Genomic DNA, 9,518 nt, shown 5'->3' on the forward strand with positions numbered 1-9,518 from the left:
CTCTTTTTAGTAAGCTGAGCTGAAAGAGCCGTTTCTCCCAAAAACAATAATTTGTGTTGCAACATTGGTAAGAAAGGTCACGCAGCTATGTAGTCCATGGAGGTGAGAATGAAAGTAAACGACACTTGTCTCCCTCTATATTTTAAAATCTTAATGATAAAAGAAAATACAATAATTCAGATGCTGCCCTACTTACGAACCATTGATCGTAAGTTAAATTTCTTTTTAAGTCAAGTCAAGTCATTTTTATTTGTATAGCCCTTAATCACAGAGAGTCTCAAAGAGCTGCAAAGGTTATTGAAAATTAGCTGAGGAGCTGCTAGCCGCTGCATCCGTGCGTGCCGCCATGTTCCTCGTATAAGTATGTTGAAGGCTTTTATAAGTAACCTGTATTGTTTCGCACTGAAAAAATAAACATTTCATAAAATAATATGCTCTAGAAAGATAAATCAAGTTAAGTGTAACTTATTTTTGGAAGATTCAATAGTTCCTCCTCCATTAGAGAGTGGCCGAAAAAAAGCGATCCACTCACTTTCTCAACAAGCTTTCTTATTCCACATTCATTTCAAAAGAAACGGCTCGCCTGTTCTTTACACTTTACACAAACCATATTGAATGGATGTACGAGATATTAAACAATAAAAATGTCGAACTTCTTAGCACGCTGGAGATACAGTATAGTATGTTTACACACGAACTAGGAAGAAGAAGCCGGATTTCTACTTCGGGGTGGATGCTGGGTGACCTCTCACAGAACCACTTGGCGGAAAGAAGCACTACAGTAATGTCCTCTACTCGGAAAAAGGTGCACACAAACTCGAACTTAAAGCAATGTCCGGATATCTTTCGAAATCCCGAAAAAAATATTCGTATCTACCGCTTTACGGAACTCAAATGTTCTAAAGTAGGGGAGCATCTGTAATATAAACTACCCCACCACACGCTTTCTTTGTTTTTCCTTGCATCCGCTGTAATTTTGGCCAAATTTGCTCGTAAATTAATTAAGCAATTTCGAGTCGTGATTTTTTTATTCGGTAGATAGTTTTTTTGTCCGCATTTGTACACACATGTAGCTTAGAGGGAACATTGGACAAAGCCACATGTTTTTTTGAGCAAGCACCTGTTGGCTTTGTTGTGTCTACAGAGGTCAATCCACTGAGGAAGGGAAGATCTAATTAAATCATGACTCCACTTTCCACCCTCTGTCTCCGCAAGATGGATTCGAGTTTGCTGCCTAAGCCGCAGGCAGGAAGCAAGATCGATAAAAAATAGTTTAAACGAGAGGGCCTGATTATATTTTGGCTGTTTTTCTATGGAAAACTGCCCTGGTGTAGGCTATTGAGGATTATTTGTTCTTTAACAGTCACAAAAGGTAAAGAGGTAATAGAGCCTACATTAAAACACATATAATCCTTAAGAGCGGGGTGCGTAATTTAAGGTGACCTTAAAAAGTTTCAAAATAAATATTGTTATTTTTTTATCTTTTTACAGAACCTTTCAGTCTTTGGTTGTGTCATGTAAATCCAGTCCGAAAGACAATGCATATGTCACAGTTGCCCATGGCGCCCAATTGGCCCCGTCCGGCTCGTTGACTGATTGGCTTCCCTCCTATTTAAGGTCAGTGCTCTCACTCACCCTTTGTCAGTCCGTCAACAAACCTCTGCAAGAGCAAGATGTGTATTTTGACTCTGTCCGGTATCCTGTTTGTGTGTCATGTCCGGTATCGATCCCGTCTATTTGATGCTGTTTTGATATCGGTCTCCGGTCTCCAGTGTCTGGTATCGTTCCCATCTATCTCGTCCTGTCTGATATCTGTCTCCAGTCTCCTATATCTGTTATCAATCCTGTCAGTCCCGTTCTGTCCGGTATCGACACCATCTGCCTGGTAACTGGTATCGATCTCGTTGGTCTCTGGCTTCCTGTTGTTCCACGCCAGACTTCTGTCTTTCTTCTTCCGCCCAGCGATCTCCAAATCACTGGCATTTGTGTTAATGTGCATGACTGCCTACAGCGCTCGTCTTGGGATCAAGAGGACGCAGGCTCGATTCCCGGCTCCTCTGTGTTATATGTCAAAGTGTCCTTGGGCAAGACACTGAAACCCTAATACCCCCAATAAGCAGTTGGGCGCCTTGCATTGCTGACTCCCTATTGGTTTGTGAGTGTGTGTGTGTGTGTGTGTGTGTGTGTGTGTGTGAATGGTGTGAAGCACATTGTAAAGCGCTTTGGGAGGTCTTCATCGACTTGAAAAGCGCTATATAAATGCAGATCATTTACCATTTAGCTGTGTTAGGGAATGGCCAGCAGTGTCCAGGAAGAAAATCTGTCCTTCTGCAGGGCCAGAGTAGAGAGCATATTGACATACGATATCACAGAATGATATGCTAGGTGCCACGATTACCCATTGTCCTCACCTGTGCCTGCTCGTTTGGCGCCAGCTGCTGCTCATTGCCTGATTGGTTCCCCTCCTTTTCAAACTCAGTGCCTACTCCTTGTCAGTCCGTCAACGAAGCTCTGCACTTGCAAGGCAAGCATTTTGACTCTGTCCCCTCCTGTCTGGTATCCTGGTCGTGTATCCAGTATCTGGTATCCATCCCGCCTGTATGTCCTGTCCGGTATCTTGCTCGTGCATCGAGTATCCCCTATCGTTCCCGCCTATCCTGTCCTCACCTGTATCCTGCTTGTGTATTCAGTATCCAGAATGGATCCCATCTGTCCCTTCCTGTCCAGTATCCTGCATCAGGTATCGATCCCGTCTGTCCCGTCCTGTATCCTTCTTGTGTATCCTGTATCTGGTATCAATCCTGTCTGTCCCGTCCTGTCCAATATTCTGTATCCAGTATCGATCCCGTATGTCCCATCCTGTCCGGTATCCTGCTCATGTTTTTTGTATCCTGTATCTGGTATCGATCCCGTCTGTCCCGTCCTCACCTGTATCCTGCTCATCCTGCTTGTGTATCCTGTATCTGGTATTCATTCTTTCTGTCCCGTCCTATCCGGTACCCTGCTCGTCTGCCCCTGGCTTCCTGTTTTCCTGCCCCTGACATCCCTGCCCCGCGTCCGTAAATACAGCTTCGTGTGAAAACGTTACGCGTTTGGATCTACTGTTTGTTCGGGTTCTGACACTAGGAGCATGGCAGCAGACAAAAAAGCCTTACAGTCGTCAACATAGCCAAGAAAATCGTTGGTTGTTCTCTGCCCAGTCTGTAGGACATTGCTTGCAAGATTACATAGGACATAGGACAATATCATAAAATTTCCTCTCAGCCTGGCCACCACCTGCTACCCTTTGGCAGACGCTTAAAGTCCCTTAAAGCAAGAACTAAATTACACAGAGACAGTATCTTCCAAAGAACCATCACCACCCTAAATAAGCGCACAAGGCTGTGAAAAAATTTTGATTTCGTCCATGTTTAGAAAAATGAATATTGCTATGTTTTTACTCAATTTATTTTGGGAATATTTTGCTGCTAAATGTCATTACGCAGCATGGCAGCTGAGTGGTTAGTGCGTCCGCAGCACAATTCTGAGGTCATGGGTTCAAATCCAGCAACCAGCCTACCTGTGTGGAGTTTGCATGTTCTCCCTGTTCTTGCATGGGTTTCCTCCGAACACTCCATTTTGCTCCCGCATTCCCAAAAAATGCAGGTTTATTGGCCAGTCCAAATTGTCCCTAGGTGTGAATGAGTGAGTGAGTTGTCTGTCTCTCGTGCCTTGGAACTGGCTGGCAACCAGTTCAGGGTGTCCCCTGCCCACTGCCTGGAGTTAGCTGGGATGGGCTCCAGCACCCCCGTGACCCCCTACTGAGGATAAGCGGTGCAGATAATTGATGGATGGATAAATGTCATTACACTCATTTTCATGACACTATTGTTGCGATCCACTTACAATTTAGGTCAGTCTCCAACAGCTCACACATCACAAGTACAGCATGGCCCAACCCTCCAAGGCCGTTTTTGTATCAAGGATTGCCGCCCCACAAGAAACAGATATTATTGGTTTCCATGGTTATGTGTAGCAGGAGAAGCCTCCTGAATTGACTCCGACATAGCACATTAATCATCTGGTTGCTTTTGTTTTTTGGTTTACACAGCACCGTCCCGCTTTTCAGTGATGAACCGGACTTTGGCTATGACGGGCATTTGTGTGACAATATTGATACCAGTCTGTAAATATGTTTTGCCGCTTACTATTAACGTTCTTATTTTCTTGTATGTGTTTATTTCATCCAGGAATGCCATGTTTAATCCCATAAACTATTGTCACTACGTTTTGATCTGTCATGATTTGCCAACTGCCTTCACCTGCGCTCACCCGTTCAGCCCCAGCTGTCACTCTTTCTCTAAATAGTCCTCCTCCTATTTAAACACGTCATTCCCGTTCAATCCTGGTCAGTCCGTCTGTGCACCTCACTGCATGCAAGGCAAGCACTTTTGACTCTGGCTCCCGTTTTGATCCCGACCCGTTACCTGTATCGATCCCTGATCCAAGCTCCGTTCTCCTGTCCCGGCTACCCGTATCCTGATTTTGTTTCCTGTATCGATCCCCTATAAAATATATCCTGATTCTGTTTCCTGTATTGATCCCCAATCCGAACTCCGTTCTCCTGTCCCGGCTACCCGTATCCTGATTCTGTTTCCTGCATCGATCCCCGATCCAAGCTCCCTTCTCCTGTCCCAGGTACCCATACCCTGATTCTATTTCCTGTATCAATCCCCGATCCAAGCTCCGCTCTCCTCTCCCAGCTACTCGTATCCTGATTCTGTTTGCTGTATCGATCCCCGATCCAAACTCCCTCCTCCTGTCCCGGCTACCCCTATCCTGATTCTGTTTCTTGTATCGATCCCCGATCCAAGCTCTTTTCTCCTGTCGCAGCTACCCGTATCCTTATTCTGTTTTCTGTATCTATCCACGATCTGAGCTCCGTTCTCCTGTCCCTTCTACCCGTATTCTGTTTCTGTTTCCTGTATCGATCCCCGATCCAGGCTCCCTTCTTCTGTACCAGTTACCCGTATCCTGATTCTTTTTCCTGTATTGATTCCTGATCCAAGCTACGTTCTACTGTTCCGGCTACCCGACTTGTTCCGATCTCTGACCACGCTTCGTTCGCGAGGTCTTCCCGCTCCCTTAAAAAAGCATTGTGTGAAACGTTACGCATTTGGGTCCCCTGCAGGTACCAGTCGTGACAGTGATCAATGGCAATAAACACAATTTTAATTTTGGCAAACCCAAAATTATGAGACTAGATTCATTTGTTGGGATTGAGTTTAGTACACAATTGACATTTTTTAAATCATGTGGGACCAGAACTGAAAAAGAAAACAAATTTCATGATTACAGATATGCTTCACCTGTGCCCGCTCTATTGGCGCCAAATGCCTCCGATTTTGATTGGCTCTCTGTCCCTATTCAAACCCACTCCTATCTGTCCCTCGTGGTCAGTCCATCTGCGAACCTCAGGTTACACTAGGCAAGCCTTTTTTTCGACCCTAACTCCAACCTGTTTATTGCTCCTGTCTGTCTCCCATCTTCAACCCGTTTTTTTGATCCCGACCACGTCTACTCTCCTTTCCTGGCTTACGACTCGCTTCCGACCCCGACCACGTTTTTACTCTCCTGTCCCGTATTGACCCGTTTTCCGTTCCCGGCACCGCCATCGCTCGCCACGGAAGTCTCACTTCTGTGTTCAGAGCGACCTGCTTCCCGGGCCCAGTGATCACCGGATCTTGGGGGCAACCCTTTCCTTTCTTCCAATAAAACTGAGAGAAACGTAATGCAAGTGGGTCCTGTCTCCGTTCTGGTCATGACAACAAAATACAGTTAATTTAACCTCAATAACATTGATGAGGCCAAGTTTGGTTACTTTTAGTAGATAATCCAAGACAAACAACGCATTAAAGCATGCAAAGGCGATGAATGTGCTTTGCTTCCAAATCAGTCTCTTCCTAAAATAGAATGTATGATAGCTTTTAAACGCAAAGCATTATCTTGGATTTACTGGAAGGAATAATCCGCAAAGGTACAAAAAATGCTTTTTTTTTAATCCTCAAATCTTGCTAAGGCTTTGAGAAAAATAGAGTACGGTCATGGCTAAAATATTCAAAACCACACAGACTATTTAGGGTTGAATTTTCCTATCAAAACATGTGCGCATTGTTTATCAAGCATTAAAATATTCAAATTCAAATGTTACGTAAAGCTTCAGCCTTTGTTGTTTATATGCTGACTTTCTCATTTGGCTTTTCTCTCGTTCGCCCCCGGCTTGAAAAAGCTTCAAAGTACTTTAGGCGTATCCCTCACCATGGTAACAGCATCGTTCTGATGCTTGCACACTCACGCGCTCTCTCATAATTCTGCCCTACACATAGCTATATCCCGGTACCCTCCCCCAATGTGTAATGCCTCCCCCCACAATCCCTCTCTCACTTCTGCATTCTCACCCTCAGAGCCATCAGCCGCTTCCGCTCTCAAACGCCGCGTTGACGCCGACCGCACCATGTTCGGCCCGGCTTGCAAGGGATCTTCAGGGGAGGCGAGGTAAGGAATGTCCGAGACGAAAGCACCGACGTTTTGGGTTTCGGTGAGTGTGAGAACTCTCCAGATGGAGGAAACATGAGGTTTCAGCACTTGCATCTGAACAAGTGAAGCTGGAGCTATTTTAAGGATTTCTTGACTTGGCAATATCTTTGAAGTCTGGAAGATTTTTGCACTGGTGTGTGTGCGGTATTTGCAAGAGTGAGTGGAAGCCTGATGGCATGCTAATTGTCTTCTGTCCGTTGCTGCAACGTGTGCTCATGGTTACTACGTTGGAGTTGGGTGATAACACCATATGGCACATGTCCGAGTGATGACTGGCAGCACCAAGTTGGGTTCCTGCATATGTGCGTGGGTGGTTGCGGATGGAGCCTTACGATTTTCGGCGAGGGAAAACATTCTCTCAGTCAAGTTGCTGTGAAGGATGATGAAGAGAGAGAATGGGACATTCAACAATGATAGTGGCTTTCTAATTTGTTTGGAAATGTACGCTAACTCTTGTGTCCTTGCAATTATCTGTTCACCATGTATTTTGTCAAGTTTGCGTCTTCAAAATGTGAGCGAATTAGTCGCAATTGTGGCTGTGGGTGTGCGTAACCTACTGTATGCGGTACAAAAATGAGCAGCGGGATGCAGTGAAATGCGCAGATTCGACGCTGAGGTTGAGATCATCCCAAACAATCATTGAGCGGGAAACAATGCATTTAATCTGCATTCAAAATCTGACAAGTCAAGTCAAATCAAGTCATGTTTTTTTGTATATCCCTTCATCACAAGGTGTCTCAAAGGACTGCACAGACCACAGATTATTGCAAACCACAGACTACTATTACACCCGATCTAAAACCTACATGAGGGCAGGGAAAAACTCAAAAACCTCTGCATGACTACCTTAAACCTTGAGAAGGGACCGCACAGGAGGTCATCACCCTTCCAGGATGAGCAGGCTGGAATGAATGTTGCCTAAACAGACAATACAATTAATATAATTAAATCTAAAATTAAATATGTGTGTCATTAATGAATCACATTGTATATGAAGATTTTCCAAAAAACACATTCATTTCTATATTTTCCTCTCTATTCTTAAACACACAAGGTTACAATAAAATAAAAATCAATGATTTTACTATATAACTGAAAAAGAACAAAGAAAAAGGGCATATGGGGAAAAAACTGGATTATCTTGCTTCCTTCCCCTTGACTGCCTGACAAAATGCTTGTGTGGTTATACACGTTGATATTTTATATTACATGAAAGGTAACTTAGGGTATTACCTAATGTGTAAAATGTGCTTTGAATTGTCTATGATCTGATAAGATAACAGTATACTCTTTTCAATATTTGACACCTGCAAAGGAGATTTCATTGGATGCTGGTTCGCTGTTTTCACTATTACATCATTGTCGCTATCAGCCAATAATTTTGTTGTTCTTTGATTTCCAAAACAGATCTGCCTTTGAAATATAGGATATGTAATAAATGAAAGGGCTCAGGGGAGGGTAAGGCTTTCTTATCAAAAGGATTCTCTCCATGTCCTCCTTGCTAGTTCAAAATTCATTGATTTCTTGTCTCCTTATCTTGAGTGTCTATTAAGCTTTGAACTTATCAATCACATTTTTCATTATGGCCCTTTTTGCTATGGTAGAAGCGGGACTCACTTGGGCCCACCCGTTTGGCGCCAGCTGCTGCTCGTTGCCTGATTGGCTTCCCTCCTAAACTCAGTGTTCTCCTTGTCAGTCCGTCAACGAACCTTTGCACTTGCAAGACATTTATTTTGACTCTGTCCGGTATCCTGCTTGATCCCAATATCCGGTATCAATCCCAACTGTCTGATCCTGAGACTCTTTGTGCTTCAATGAAGGACATTTAGTTCCAATCGATTTTTGCAATCAGGAGATGGAATAAGAGATTGCTCTGTCCACTCCACGCATCGGCCCGGTATCGCAGTACCTCCGGGACAGGTGCAGGCGCACTGATCGTTGCTTGGCTCTGTGGCTAGGACCTTGACTCAGCCTCTTGGCTGAGAGCAAGTGTCTCGGCCCCTTGGCTTTGTAGCGTATGATTTGACCGATAACGGATAATGGATAATTGATAAAGAATATAGAACAATAAACCTTACAAAATCCTTTCCCCCCTATCCGGTCCAGTATCTTGCTCCAATATTCGGTATCAATCCCGTCCGTCTCGTCCTGTCCAGTATCTTGCTCCAGTATCCGGTATCGATCCCGTCCTGCCCGGTATCTTGCTCGTGTATCGATTCCAGCTGTCCTGTCCTGTCCGTTGTCTTGTTCGTGATTCCAGTATCCAGTATCGATTCCGTCTGTCCTGCCCTGTCCGGTATCTTCCTCCAGTATCCGGTATCGATCCCGTCTGTCCAGTCCTGTCCGGTATCTCGCTCATGTATCCAGTTTCAGGTATCCATTTCGTCTGTTCTGTCCTGTCCAGTATCTGCTCGTGTATCCTGTATCTTGTATCGATCCCGTCTGTCCTGCCCGGTTTCGATCTCGTCCGCCTCTGGCTTCCTCTTTTCCCGCACCTGACTTCTCTGTCTCACTTCTTCCGCCCAGCAATCGCCGAGTGACTGGCGTTTGTGTTCACGTGCAAGACTGCCCCATTCCCGTAAAATAAAGCTTGTGTAAAAACGTTACGCGTCTGGGTCCTCCGTCTGTTCAGGTTCTGACAAGCAGAATGCTTATTGCTTGGCTCCTTTTTTATGTTCCAACATACTAGCAAAAACAATAACTTAATGTAAACAATAATTTAAACATAGTTAATGAAAAAAAAAAATCCCTTGGATGAATGGTGCCCATTGCTTACCTGCTCTGCACTGAGCATCTGGGGTTAAAACTGGGGGGTGTTGTCAAAAAAAAAAAGATACAACAAACGATCAGAAAAGAAAAACATTAAAGTCACTACTGCGTTGTCAAGTACACTCTCCATAGCGCTGCTAAGCAGACAGAACAAGTGCCTGCATATAGAGATG

General features: G+C 44.5%; 1 pseudogene; it reads left to right on the forward strand.

Annotated features, from left to right (window-relative positions):
* Positions 1 to 8,334: 8,334 nt before the first annotated feature.
* On the forward strand, positions 8,335 to 8,507 carry LOC148358395 (U2 spliceosomal RNA; annotated as a pseudogene).
* Positions 8,508 to 9,518: the final 1,011 nt, after the last annotated feature.

Source organism: Urocampus carinirostris, chromosome 10 (assembly GCF_059441175.1).
Source record: "Urocampus carinirostris isolate Australia breed hairy pipefish chromosome 10, RoL_Ucar_1.0, whole genome shotgun sequence".
Classification (NCBI taxonomy): Eukaryota; Metazoa; Chordata; class Actinopteri; order Syngnathiformes; family Syngnathidae; genus Urocampus; species Urocampus carinirostris.